The sequence below is a fragment of the Canis lupus genome, chromosome 32 (assembly GCF_011100685.1).
Source record: "Canis lupus familiaris isolate Mischka breed German Shepherd chromosome 32, alternate assembly UU_Cfam_GSD_1.0, whole genome shotgun sequence".
In the NCBI taxonomy this organism is placed as follows: Eukaryota; Metazoa; Chordata; class Mammalia; order Carnivora; family Canidae; genus Canis; species Canis lupus.
Window position 1 is genome coordinate 29,904,568 of NC_049253.1, and position 15,299 is coordinate 29,919,866.

General features: G+C 37.3%; 1 long non-coding RNA gene across 1 annotated transcript; it reads left to right on the forward strand.

Annotated features, from left to right (window-relative positions):
• Positions 1–2,895: 2,895 nt before the first annotated feature.
• Positions 2,896–5,533, forward strand: LOC111093664. The gene is made up of 4 exons (XR_005382884.1): positions 2,896–3,023; positions 3,649–3,791; positions 3,877–4,096; positions 5,277–5,533. It is a non-coding gene; the product is annotated as an uncharacterized LOC111093664 (long non-coding RNA).
• Positions 5,534–15,299: the final 9,766 nt, after the last annotated feature.

The window sequence follows — 15,299 nt, forward strand, 5'->3', positions numbered from 1 at the left end:
AATTCCTAGCCAGTGATCAAACTGGAAGTCCTAGATACAGCAATCAGATAAGAAAAAGAAATAAAAGGAATCCAAATTGCTAACGAAAAGTTAAATTGTCACTACTTACAGATGACATGATACTATATGTAAAAAAACCCTAAAGACTCCCCTCCAAAACTATTACAAGTAATAAAATACTATATTCATATTGTTGTTCATTTTCATATTATTTCACATAATATAGTTTGATAACTAAATTATATTATTGTGGGACACCTGGGTGGCTCAGTGATTGAGCATCTGCCTTTGGCTCAGGGCATGATCCCTGAGGTCCTGGGATCGAGTCCCATAATGGGCTTCCTGCATGGAGCCTGCCTCTCCCCCTGCCTGTGTCTCTGCTTCTCTCTCTGTGTCTCTCAAGAAAAAATAAAAAAATCTTTAAATAAAATAAAATAAAATAAAATAAATTTTGTATGGAGCCACAATAGCCAAAGAGATCTTGAGAAAGAACAAAGCTGGAGGTATCACAATCCCAGATTTCAAGATATATTATAGAGCTGTAGCAATCAGAACAATATAGTACTGGCTCAAAAATGGTTACATAGATCAATGGACAGAATAAAGTCCAGAAATATGCCCATGCTTATATGATCAATTAATTAGTGTATCTTGGTGAAGGGTATAAAGAAAAAAAAAAAAAAGAAAAAAAGCTCTTTGTTTTCCAGAAACGTGTACTTTCCCAGGGTAGCTGATGTAGAGAACTCAAAGGTCTTCAAATTCCACCAACCTATGGATAGAGATCAAGTTATACTAAATCCAAAAGCACATGTTGCCTCAGCTTTTTCTCATTCCTCTTCATGAACTGTCTCTTGCCCCTCACTTCCCACCTATGTGTTTCTGAGACAGCATAGAAAGCATTTGATCAGTTTGATAAAGTGATCAGATGAAATGCAGTGGACCATGAAATGCTATGGCTCAAAGCAATGAAATCCATACTCTGGACAAAATATAACTTAGTAGGCAGATTAATCTTTTGGTATCTTCGGATTAAGCTTTTTTATTTTAAAAATTGAGTTCCTAGTATTATAAGGCATGATGTGATTGGTAATACATTCATATCTAGTCAAAGAGTCACGTTTTTGATTTTTTATGACCCCAACGGAGACAAAGATAATTTAAAAATGCTCCCCATCCTTAATTTACCTAATAATTTCTGCATTTTCCCTTACAAAACCTTATAAACTTTTAATAATGAACAAAGTATAAACTTTTTTTCTTCCCTTATATGATATTTCATCTTGTTCATTTAAATAACCCAGTGAATGTAGTCAAGGAATAAAAGGTTAAATGATTAAAAGTTATATGATATAGAGCATGGAAGTTTGTTAAATACCAGCATTTGGTTGCTCAAGAATTGATTCCAAGCCAAGGCATTTATTGGATCCTGATTCTTATTTTTTTATTAAAAAATTATTATTATTATTAAAAGATTTTAATTAATTTATTCTTTAATTAATTTATTCATGAGAAGCACAGAGAGAGAGAGGCGGAGACACAGGCAGAGAGAGAAGCAGTCTCCATGCAGGGAGCCTGATGCGGGACTTGATCCCAGGACTCCAGGATCACACCCTGAGCGTGAAGGGAGGCACTCAACTGCTGAGCCACCCAGGCATCCCTATTTAAGAAATTATGAACCAATAAGCATTTATTCAGCCATATTAAGACATTCTGCTTATGCATCCAGGACTCAAAAATGCAAAAATCTTGAGATGATGTTTATTCTTAGAGAAGTCAGTCTAGTGGAAGAGGCAAACATATGGAGAAATAAATTGAATAAAGATGAATAAATGCCGTGGTTGTTGCTAGGAATGTCAGAGATTGCTTGACAATCAGGTGAACTCTGGATAGTCTTGAAGATAGAATGCTATATAAAGAAGAGGGAAAAAGGGCATTTCAGGCAAGGAACAAAATGTGCAAAGGCATAGAGTTTTGAAAAGATATGTGAGAAGTTCATTGTGGTTTGGAGCTTAGGGTTGTGGTGGAGAATGGAAGGAAATGAAATTGGAACAGTGTATTGGGTTTACATCTGGAAGAGCACTGTACTGAGACAAAACAGCCTGGCTTTCACAGGACAGCTAGTGGGAAATCAGGAGACATCATTAAACAAGGGAAGGATGTAATCATATTTCTTTGGTAAGAATATAATTATGGTAAGAGTTTAAAAAGGGATTATAAGAGAGATAGATGGGGCAGAAACCAGGTAGGGCACTATGTCATTAGTCTAGGATAGAAATCTTAAGAGCCTGAATTGAATTAGTGGCAGTAGAAATGGGAAAGAATAGGCATTCTTTTTGGATATTTTTTGGATATATTTTTGGATATATTTCTGAATGAAAATGAATAGTATTTGGCTGTGGATGGTTAGGAAGAGGAGGGACTTTAGGATGAGGTTTTCGGATTCAGTTGGGAGAATTGAAGATATTGATTCCATTAACCATAATGGGGAAGGTGGGAATATTTAAAGAGATATGATTATTTTAGTCTTTTTAATGCAGTAGGTTGAAGTGCCTTTGGGATAGCCAGTTGACAAGTACTTGCAAAAAGCAAGATTGGAACTTAAAGATAGGTTGGAACTAGAGATACACACTTGGGAATTATGAGCATATAAATAGCTTCTAGAATGTAGATGAAAGCATACATCTAAAAGTGTAGAAGAAGGGCAGCCCTGGTGGCTCAGCGGTTTAGCGCTGCCTTCAGCCCAGGGTGTGATCCTGGAGACCCCAGGATAGAGTCCCACGTCGGGCTCCCTGCATGGAGCCTGCTTCTCCCTCTGCCTGTGTCTCTGCCTCTCTCTCTCTCTCTCTCTCTCTCTGTCTCATGAATAAATAGAATCTTAAAAAAAAAAAAAAGTGTAGAAGAAATGGCCACCAAGGATGAAACTGGAAAACATCAACTTGTAAGACAGTGTCCCTCATTCATTTTTAACCCTTGAAAATGCCTCCTCTTGAAAATACAAAAATCTCAGCTTACCTCTAATCATGGTAATTCAGATATTTCCCCTCAAAATCCTATTATAGCATCTAACTTCTTCACTGTCTACCGTCTATTTCTTTTAAGAATGTCTAATTAAAGAAGTGGTCTAGGAGCAAAGAAGCCATTGAAGAAAACTGAGGGGTTCTTAGAGAAGTAAAAGGAAAATCAGGAATGGATAACATCTTAGAAGACAAGGTCATATTAACATTTTCCTACTGCAAGCCCAGACCAAATCATATAAATTGAATCTGAGCAATGCCTTAATCATAGAATGGGGTAGAATGGTCGACTTGGGTGCCTATGTTCAACAGTGCCATAGAGGTTTGATCTTCCATTAAGTTCTCCAGCATACTTGGCAGTGTGCACTTAGTTTTGTTCCCCATAGGGGACAGAAAGACCTCAACTCCACCTCCAATTTTTTTTTTTTCTTGAAAGCAGCTGAGATAGATGGAAGGAGGAATCTGAGGGTGTGTGGCTCCATGCCAGTAAGCAAAGCATGTGCTTGCTTTCCATTTTGATTGACCCGGTGGCTACTCCTGGCTCAACCAAAACTAAGTGCTGATGTTTTCAGATCACCCAAAGCCCTGTAACAGCTTTGGAGATTCCTTGACCTTTTTCTCTTCTCTCTTACAGAAGAGTGAACCACAATTCAAGCACCATTTAGGTAATTTGTTTCAATCCTGCCTCCTGCCACTTAGACTGTAAACATTCAAGAAAAGATGGGACAATGGGAAGCTCCTCCCCCACCTCCCACTAGCCCTTGTCTACTTGTTTGGGTAAGTACTGCACTACTCACTGGGTCCTGAGGAGTCTTATAAGCCTTAACTCAGTTCTTATGATCTCTTATCTTTTCTCTTCCAGAAAGCCATGTCTGTCAGTATCCCATTCTTGTCACCAAAAGTTGTCAAGTTAGCTTGCCATAGTTTTGTATATGCTGGCGAAAGACAAGACTCCTAGGTCAGGAAAAAAAAAAAAGGACTTATTACTCATAGCATATCAGACAAGCATGAGCAGCATGAGCTTCTTGTTCATGTCATTTGTGCCCCTGAAAATTTTACGGAGGTGATGTGCGGTGGCCCAGGTGAGTGCCACACAAGCAGTGGGTTTGCATCACAGTTGAAGGACCCTGAGCTTAGGAAACCCCAATCAATTAAGGGGGCTGCAAGATAAGCTGCCCAACTTTTGCCCTGGAGGGAAACATTATCTTAATTATAACGTGCAGCAAACAAACCTGCCCTCTGCTCTAAAGAGATATACTCCTATCTTCTTCCAAGGTTGTTCTTTGTACAGACATCCTTGGAAAGGTAATCCAGAAAAAAGAAAAAAGCCAGTTCGGCTCGCTGTGCAACCCATGGCGAATTGTATCTCAACTAGTAGGTGCTAAGTATGCTTCTTCTCTTTCTTTCTCTCTTAAAATTTCCCTTTTGTATTTCTTATTTCCTCCTTTTTATTTGTTTATAAATTTCAATTTAACCCACTAAAATTATCTTTTACTGATAGATATACTCAAATTACAAAAGTCAGCAGAAATAAAAATCTGTCTTTAAACCTCTGAAAATACGATTTAGACCCAAACTGTTATGACAGCAAGAAGTTGCAAGAAAATATTTGGGAAAAAGAAAACTCATGCTATTTTTGAAGTATATATTTTGCCATCTTTAATGAAAATTCAAAATTAGGGATGACCTTTTTGACAAAATTTCACTCATTGTTTATAAGATAAACTTAATTACAATTACTTATTGGATAAACGATTCTTAAAAGTATAACAAAATTCTTTTATCTGGTTTTGCCTAGTTAGAAAATTCATAGACAAAAGCAAAACAAAATTAAAAAATTGATATTACTGGGCAGCCCGGGTGGCTCCGCGGTTTAGCGCCGCCTTCAGCCCAGGGCGTGATCCTGGAGACCCAGGATCGAGCCCTCGTCGGGTTCCCCACATGGAGCCTGCTTCTCCCTCTGCCTGTGTCTCTGCCTCTGTGTGTCTCATTAATAAATAAATAAAATCTTTAAAAAAAAATTGACATTACTGCATTTAGCATATATGATGTGGTTATTAAATAGTAGAAAACATAAATTTCTATAATAGTGAAGTAGGTTTATTTGATGGACTAATGCATATACACATACCATTTTTACTGTAAGTACTAGAAGATTGAGGTCAGACTAATTATGTAAACTGCCACAAATCGGGGTGACTATAATGTGCTGTGGATAGCATTATTGCTGTTCACTTAGTTCTTTTTTTCCTCTATTTTAAGGAAACAAGAAGATTGTACTTGTCTGGCTCCTTGAAGTGAGGCATAGCCAAGTGGCTAGTTTTGGCCTATGAAATGTGTGTAGAAGCGATATATGTCACTTTTGGGAGGAAAATTTATTACCAATGTTGTGGAAACATGGGCTGGTAAAAGGTACCATAATACTAAGGCAACGTAGAAAGTAGGCCAACATGCAAAGAAAAGCAAGCTGCTGAGGACTTCATGTGAGCAAGAATTAAACTTTAATTCTGTTAAACTTCGTACATTTGGAAGTTTTCTTTTTTTTTTTTTTTTTAACTGAAGCTCTGCCTTATAGTGACGTTCCTACATCTTTTTAATTTTAATTTCTGATACCTATTGAATGCTATATTGGCCTTGTAGATCTAACACAACAAGACAAAACAAAAAACTGTTGTCACACTTGAATGACATTAGGACTTACTGTGAGTTCCTGACTCAGTGAGTTTGGATAGTAAGTAGTTCTCTACGTGTGTAGTTTGGAGTCCTAAATGTATTCATTCAACTTGGGTAAAAGCTCAGAATGTTTACGAGAACTATGTCCCTTAGGAAATATTTAGATGAAGACGTTTTTTGTCCTTGAAGCATATGGTAAATCTACACTGGTTGTAGATTGCTACAACCAGGCATTTGTAATGACTTGAAAGCTGTTCTTGAAAGGTACTGGTAATAATGCATGATAACTTATAGATCACTTATGAGATGGATTTACTTATTTTCTGCCCTGAGAAGTTCTGAGAGGCCTGACTTTTAGGATATAATATGTCTTATGTCTTTTAAAAAGTATTCTTCTTTGATGGAGGTATAGTTTTTGAGGAAAGTATTTTATTTAAATAAACTTAAATGAACTTAAAATGTCATGTTATGGTGCACTGATGCTTTTTGCATCCCAAATGTTTAAAATAGAATGTTTATAAATGGAAATAATAAGTAGAAATTTATTAATTATTTCAACCAATATTTACCGAGTGCCTATTTTCACCAAATCTCTGCTAAGCACTGGGAGGGGATACAATTGAGAATAACACAGACCTTCTAATTTTCACAGAGTGTAACATAAATAAATAAATAAATAAATAAAATGAATATATAATTATAAATGGAAATTATTTTCTAAGAGAGAGAAATATAATTCTGTGTTGGGGGAGAGAAGGCTTGGCTTTTTATATCTTGAGAAACTCTAATTTATCAGATTTTCAGTTTCCTTTGATTGCAGGCTGTAGGCAGAGTAGGTCTCCCTCAGCAGAGCAGAAGTCCTTTCCACCATTGCTTAGTTCTAGCTCAAGCTTATAAGAATTTGGTGCAGCAACAAAAATCAGTATTCTGATTTTTTTCTAATCATTTCCTTTGCACTATATTCTTTTAAAAAAATTCCTTATTTAAATTCAATTTAGTTAACATATACTGTGTTACTAGTTACTGGGGTAGAATTTAGTGATTCATCAGTGGAATATAACACCCAGCGCTTATTCCATCATGTCCCCTCCTTAATGCCCATCACCCAGTTACTCCATCCTCCCACCTGCCTCCCCTCCAGCAACCCTCAGTTTATTTCCTAGAGGTCAGCCTCTCTTATGGTTTGCCTCTCTCTCTATTTTCATCTTATTTTATTTTTCCAAGTACTACATTCTTAATTAGCATGTGGTCTGCCTGCCGGCTTATCATAGGTAACAGTTTTATTAAATATTAAATTATTAAATTATTAAATTTAATAAATATTTAAATTTATTAAATATTTTGCTAAGACATAAGAAGAGTTGCTACCATTCCAGCTCTTAGGAAAATATTCCAACTACTTTCATTGAGCTGGTGCTATATATTTCAGGATCTGTTTTTGTAGCAGCCTATTTTGTACACAGAATTTTGTATGAGTTAGCATTAAATTTGACTGTGAGTGGCAGAAAATTTCAAATAATAGTGGCCTAAAATAATTTTTCCTGTTTTGTAAATGTCTTGTAATAGTTAACACAAGGCCAGTTTGACATTCCACTGTGTTTAGGATCCAGGTCCTTCTTTCGTTTTCCATTGTCGGTAAACCTCAATTTCCAAGGTTACCTTATAGCTCTAGCTGGCTGTTGTCAAAGACTGAGAAATGAGTTGATGATGGAGAGTTATTTATGTCATGCTCTTTGGCATACTGTATCTATCTTAAAATGAAAATATTTATTAATTGCTCATTAATCTGAATTTCATTATAGTAATTCTAACCTCAGGCTTTTGATACTATAGCATATATTCACTTTTCTCAAGGATAATGTTGAAATTCTCAAAATAAAATTAACTTTTGTGTACATGTGAGGGGTTGGATTACAAAAGTAAATGAACCATAATAATGATGACAAAATTGGTGTTTGATAACCTGCTACTTTCCCATGAAGTGATATTTGTGATCCCTTACATTTTGGTATTTTTGCTCATGCTATCATTATTTTATTGTTTAAAAAAAAATTGGCATCTGAATCATTTGTAAGTTGAGATCAAGATCAATGATCCTAAAATTCACTTTATACAGAAAGATATCTCTATTCCAGACAGGTTAATATATATGTGAATCCTAATAGGCATTCATATATCCGGTTCAAAGATTATCTGTACAAATGGAATATAAAATAATAGTTTTGAAAGTGATACGGTTAACTCTGGGAGTCTTTATTTTTTAAAAAATATTGTATTTATTTATTTGAGAGAGAAAGATCATGAGCAGGGTGGGTAGGGTGAGAGGGTGAAACAGATTCCCTGCTAAGTAGGGAGCCCAATGCAGGAATTGATCTTAAGTTGCTGGGATAATGACCTGAGCCGAAGGCAGACACTTAACTAATGAGCCACCCAGGCACCCCGGAAGTCTTCAGTTTATACATGATAAAATTAAAGAAAATGAAAATGAACTTAAAATACTTCCTTTTAAAATATCAGTAAAATAATAATCAGTCAAAACGTCATAATCCCTGAAAGAAAAAGTTGGTTCCAAAGTTTATCTCAAAGTTATTAAATAATAAATATAATTAATTGAAAATGAAGGGCCAGAGAAAATTATTTGGATTTGCCACATGTATTATTTCTTACCATCTTCCAACTAATATACAGTCAAAATATTTTTTCACAGCATCTGGAAGAAATTGTACAAAATTTTGCTCAAGAATTACATGACATAATGGATGCCTTTGTTTTTATACTTTATTTAATTAAAAATGTATTTTTTAACTTCTGATTTTTCATTGTTCATTCAATTATCTTAACTTGAACATAATGTTTATTACATTTAAAAATACTTTAAGGGGATCCCTGGGTGGCTCAGCGGTTTAGAGCCTGCCTTCAGCCCAGGGTGTGATCCTAGAGTCCTGGGATCGAGTCCCATGTCGGGCTTCCTGCATGGAGCCTACTTCTCCCTCTGCCTGTGTCTCTGCCTCTCTCTCTATGTCTCTCATAAATAAATAAAATCTTTAAAAAAATACTTTTAATCATTTCATCTATGGATAATTTTTATCACAACCACAATAAATGGTTAACACATATATTTTTATAAATTTTCATTTTTATTTGATGTTTTGTAATATATTTATGCACTTTTGTATTTTAAATCTAAGTATTTGGTTTCACTGGTTTTTAAGCTTTAAAATAAAATACTAGTGTTTATACTGGTATTTTAGCATTATGAAATAAATAGTGAATTACTAGTAGCATTTTCACTTTGCTGTAGAACTGAAATCACTAAACTTTAATGGTGAAAGAATCAATTTAATTAGGCCTCAAAGTATTATAAGACTATAAAAGTATTTGAAAAGAACCTATCTGGAATATGTTTTTAGTGATTTCCATATCTAAGAGCTGTATATGATGTTTTTTCTGAATTCTCTTGTTGTTCATAGTGAGCAAGTTATGGTCTAGTGAGATAGTAAAAATACTAGGAGTAGAAGTACCATTGAAGGCATCTAGACCTACTACCACTCATAGAAAAGCAGAGATAAGTCTTCTGACTTCAATAATCAAGCTCTCCCCCTCTCTAACTTTTACAGTAGGAATTTACATCTGGGTTTGTTTTTTTTTTTTTTTTCCCAAATGCATTAATGAACCTATCCAAATTTGCTTTTAATTGTGGGGAAGGGTTGACCTTATGGGTGTATGTCCTATGCAGTGACACAGGCCCCACACTTAGCAATTCCCTTTGTCTGGTTTAATGCTCTCTTGCCCTTTTGAAATTCTTAACAAGTTTTGAGCCTCACATGTTTTTTAAAATTTTTATTTTTAAAGATTTTTAGTTATTTATTTGAGAAAGATAGAAAGAGAGAAAGAGAGAGCATGTGCTCGGCCTTTGGAGAGGGGTTGGGTGGGGGGAGGTGAAGAGGGACAAGCAGACTGTGCTGAACATGGAACCTGAGTTGGACTCATCACTGGGCTCCACTTGGGGCTCCAGGGGGGTCTTGATCTCAGGACCCTGAGATCATGACCAGGGCCAAAATCAAGAGTTGGTAGCTCAATTGACACCCCTTGAGCCCCACATTTTCATTTTATGGTAGACCTTGCAGATTATGTAATCAGTTTTGTTTCAGTGGTTTGCTTTTATTTTCAAAGGAAGAATGATATGGCTACTCCCTGATTTATGTCTAATGTATGATTAAATTTTTTAAAATGTGAAATTCATGATTATTCTATTTGAAATAAGTGCTTATTTAGGACTAAGGCAAACCCGTCCCTGGTCAGAGCGTAAGAGAAACAAATGTTTGAAGTGCTAAACTATATTCCTTCTTCCCATCAACACCTCTCTTCTCTTTTCCATCCATCAGGGCCTTTATGCTTCCCCCTTGGACTTCTTCTCTTCAACCTTCTTCCTCACGTCCTGCCGTGGAAAATGCAACAGTCCTGTATACATTTCATTTACAGACATTCCTATCAAGATAAATTTGCTTTCTCTTCTATTACCATAGAGACCTACATTGTAGGATTGGAAAGCATTTTCAGATGATATTTTCGTAATTCTTCTGAGGTCTTTTCATCATGGCCTTAACCACCATGGAAAAAGTGTTTGTTTCGGAGAAGTTGCTCGCTCTGTGGAAAACACACCTGCCTTTTTTTCTGTCTTATCATACATGCCCTCAACACCAGGGATGGGGGGACAGAAATGAAGGACATGAGGGAGAAAGTGTCTTACTTCTTCATGCACTCAGTGCTGAGAGTCAACCTTTTATTATTTATTTATTTATTAAAAAGATTTTATTTGTTTATTCATAAGAGCCACACAGAGAGAGGTAGAGGCCTAGGCAGAAGGAGAAGCAGACTCCCTGCGGGGACCCCAATGCAGGACTCGATCCTGGGACCCCAGGATCATGACCTGAGCCAAAGGCAGACACTCAACCTCTGAGCCACCCAGGGGTCCTGAGAATCAACCTTTATACCTGATACATCCATTCTCTTCCTTAAAGTGCTTTTAGGTGAACAAATCCTTACACTCATTTCAAAACTCCTTTCTTTCCTTCTCGCCCTCCCTCCTTTCTCCCTTCTTTTCTTCTTTTTAAAACTCTTCCTTAGGAAGCAAGTCAGAAGATCTCGTTTCCTCTTGAAATAGTGAAATAAAAAAAAAAAAAAAAAGAAGAAGAAAATGAACAATTTTCAATGTTGAAAGACAAAACTTGTGGGCTTCTCTCTGTAACCATGAAGTTGCTCTGTCAGCAAAAGCCCTTTTTGTTCACCACAGGAAGCAATCTGGTCATAGCAACTTCCTTTCTAGCCTTTCAATAGAACTATTGTTTCTGAAGCTTGCCAGATAGATGCACCACCAGAAATCCCCATTGTCAACAAAAGAGAATTATCTTTTCTATAATCATGAACTATACTTAAAGAGACCACATTCTGTTTTATTTATATTTTCTCTGTTGAGTGGCTTAAAAAAATAAAGTGGCTTGCTGTGCTCACTAATTTCGGTTGTAGGTTTGAAAGTGGTGAATGTGAGCAGGTGATGCTTTGGTTTGCTAAAGGAAAACGATGATGTTGTGACTTGAAGCAGTTCATAAGAGAGAGAGAGAGAGAGAGAGAGGGAGAGAGAAGGGACCATGTAGATGTTTGCAGCTGTCCATCCTGCTGTATTTTCAGTAAGAACGGTGGGGAGGCAGTTTAACTCTGATGCAGTCTGTGATGTCAGCCTTGCCTGCAGAGTCAGCAGGTTATTTTGGGGGTCGGGGGGGTTGCAGGGGGGTGGTGGTGTTTAAACCATAAGTCAGTTAAGTGCCTTCTTGTTTTTAATTTGAGAGATCTTTATCCTTTCTATGTTGCCTCCAGCTCCCCCACTTCCTATTAGAAAATTATTTTCTACTCAGGGATTGTTCTTGTAAACACCAGAGAGGCAATGCATGACCTCTTAGGTTATTTTAGAATAATGACTTAATCTCTTGTGGAAAAAAGCCCTTCTCTGGCATTCTTTGGGGGAGATAACCTTCTTATTGGAATTCCTCAATTCCTCCCACATTCTCCATTCTCTTCCCTCCCCATTGGCAGCACTGACTTTGGCAAAGGGACAAATCACCTCTCCCTGTTTGCTTTTCTTCAGACAGTTTAATGACCTTTTCTGCCTTTTACTGTACTTCATTTCTCCTCTTTAAAGTTCCTGCTGCTAGTTTTGGGGTTCCTTTTACTAGAATGACTATCTTCTGGTGTTTTCTGTCCTCCTTTGCTTTCTTCACTGACTGACTCACTCCATCTCTTTAGATCTCATCTTGAGACATTCCCGAGCATGTTTTCTTTGGACTGAGCCTGACTCCCACGCAGTCTTATTCCCTCTACACTCCCCTTCATGTACTTGCCAAGACTGCAAGTGTGCTTAATTGTATCTTTTCTGCATTCAAATTTTGGTTCTTCTTTTAGTAGTTTAAAAAATTCAAATTTTTCTTGGAAAAGATTACCCAGTCCATTTCCATTCTATTTTCTTCTTTTAGGTTAGAAATTAAGATAAAGAGAAAGAAGGAAGTAGAGTTTTACCATACAGAATTTAAAGGTCTATATTAGGCCTATATTTTCCTTGGAGCCCCAAAAGTTAGAGGCCTCCTGAGACAGGACAGAGAGTGTCAGGTCATGCATTACTCTGGTGCATGGGGGAGTTTGTCCTGGGCAAGCCAAAGAGGACTTTTAGACATTATTATACATAAAAAGAGGAAGAAAATTCCCCGGGGAAGTTGCAAGACATGGATATATGGGACGAACAATGACCAAAATAATAATAATAATAATAATAATAATAATAATAATAATAATAATAATAAATGAGCCAAGAGATTAGTTTGATGAAGTCCTGGTTAGTTTAGAATAGAAATAAAAGTTGCTAGTATGGTCTTTGTTATTCCTTCAGCTTCATTCCGGCTGTACCCTTCTATGTGTGCCTACTTCATCTGGGCTACATCTAGGTCCTCTCCCCGGAACAGGGCCCCACTAACAGAGGATATGTTATGAAATACTGCACCACACCCTTTTGGACTTCCTTGGCTTTGTGATTTCCTGGGTTGAGGCGGTAGTAGCCAATCTGCCTTTCACTAGATCCCTCTGTAAGCCCTTTCCTGCTGTTGTCTATGGCTCAGATGACCAGCTGCATGATGAGGCAATGTGCTGCAATGTGCTGCAGGTAGGAAGAGAGCTAGCACAATCTGGTAATATGCCGTTTGAGGTTCTTAGGCTGATCTGGGACTGATGTCAGGGTCAAGTGCTGGCTGCACCCTCATTTTCTCACAACAGACAATAGTGGATTGTAAAGTGTCCCTTCTGACAGAAATAGCATGAAAGTAAGATGGAAAACATCAAAGTGATATTGTTAGGGTTCTATCTCAGAAGCACAACAGAGTTCCCTTGAGAATATTCTGAAAGTGAAAACTTTGGCTGGTGCAACTGGGGCATTTTGTCCTGTGGCACATATATCCTAGAAATGTTGAGAACTGGAACCTGAGCTAGGGTCTGGTTGACAGGTCAGTGACCTCTGCGATCTTATAAGGTGTTTAATCCTTCATTTCACAGATGAAGAAACTTGAGGTTCAGGGAGATTGTCAGACTTAATGAAGGCCCCCAGCTTATTAATGACAGAGTTAGAGCTAAAATTCAGGTCTCTAGGCCCTCCCATGAATGCTCTTCCCATTGCACCTCACTGCCCTACAGTTCTTATGCTTGCTGCTGCTGGCTGGCCCAGGATGCCAAAAGACAGAGACCTGTCTTATTAATGTGATTGGGCTTCCTAATGTTATTGTTCTGGACATAATGGATAATACTTCTATCTTTCCATATTACGAATAAAAATACAGTACATACTCATTATAGAGAATAGAAAATTTGGAAATGAAGGTAGAAGAAAATTTGTAATTTTCTTTCTAATTGTATTTGTAATCCTATTACCAGAGCGATCACTATTAACATTTTTAAAAATTTCCTTCTAATCTCTTCCACATGTAGCTGTATGTGTGTGTGCCAGTGTGCTCTTATGCATTTACAAAATTGGGATTATGTATTTCATATCAGCTGGCATTCTTTAGTTGCAAATCACAGAAACTGACCTAGTTTCAAATTTAAGGAAGGAAAGGAATTTCTTGGCAGGCTACAAAGTCAAAGGAACACCCAGGCCTTGAAAAAATAGGACCCAGGAAACCCAGCTGTTTTTATCAGAAGAAGAGAGAATAAATACTGGATAGGTCAAAATAGCATTGTATACATGGATGTCCTAGTTTTGTAGTAAAGAATTTTGAGTAAAAAATAACTTTAAATTTCTCTGTAACTTAAGTCAATTTGTTGCCAGTTCAGACTCCCTCTCAGGATCTCTGCTTTTTACCCCACTTTCCTCCCTCCTTGCCATGCATGGCCTCTGGGAACAGGGGAAGCTCATGCTGCCAGCAGAGGATGGGTATCTGGGCTCCGTCCCTTCTGACTGTGCTCTTGCCTTGTTTGGATTTTGCCTGTGGGTTCCTGGCCCCACTGACCTGCTGCTAATTTAGCACACACCTTATGTTCTGGGCATGGGCAGTGCAGTGCAATTGCTGCTGGAGTTTTGTCATCTTTCCCTGATGTTGCTGAGAGCCGATCTCCCCTGGTTTTAGTATGGGGCCTCCTTCTCATCTACTGTGGTCATCCTCCACTCACACCCACCCACAAGCTGGCTGTCTCATTGTTCTCAGCTCTGCAGGAACCATGGAGATTGTGGGGGTGGGTGGCTCTCACAGGCCCCCTCTGTCTCTACTCCTGACCTGCTGCCATTCACAGTCTTCTGCAGCCACCCTATTTTGTCAGTAGGCATTCCAATAGTGGCTCCTCCCTGATTTCATGAAGGAAGTGAAACAAAAGTACTTTCTTTTCTCAGATTCTGGAGCCTATTTGGAGCACAAATATCCATCTTGAATTTCAACCCAGGAAGCAGGACAGTCCTCTCAGGAACTCTTCTTACATCTGACTTTGTTCTCTTCTTTCCCTCTTTTTCCAGTCTTTTCTCTGCAGCCTAGAAGGGAATTTTTCTGTTTTCTTCCACCAAGTAGAAAATTGGCTTTAGGTTAAATATTGCATTATTTTTATTCTGTGATTAATTTTTATCATCTTTAAATGCAAGTCTTCTAGATTCTGCCTCAATATTACGATCATGTCCTTTACATTAATTCAAAAAACCTAATTCTGACTTATGTATCAATGCTTTGCTTCAGAGTGGTAAGCCCACTATGAGTTAAAAAGGCATTCAAGCAGGCCAGTGGATTTCTGTTCTCCCAAGGCGATGGCTCCAATTGATCCAGTAAGTGGAGAACTACAGGGCAAAAGAAGTAATTTGACAAAGGAAAAAACCTTAGTTAAAAATGTCCAGCACAGATTTACCTTTTATTTATTTATTTATTTATTTATTTATTTATTTATTTATTTTTTATTTTTTTATTTTTTTTTTCAGATTTATCTTTCTACATCAATTTGGCACTCCGTGTTTTACTATCAATGGTGTTTTCTAATACAGGGTTGCATAGTATTTAATCATCTAGTCACTTGTTTAGTGGTCCCGTCACTCATTTAACC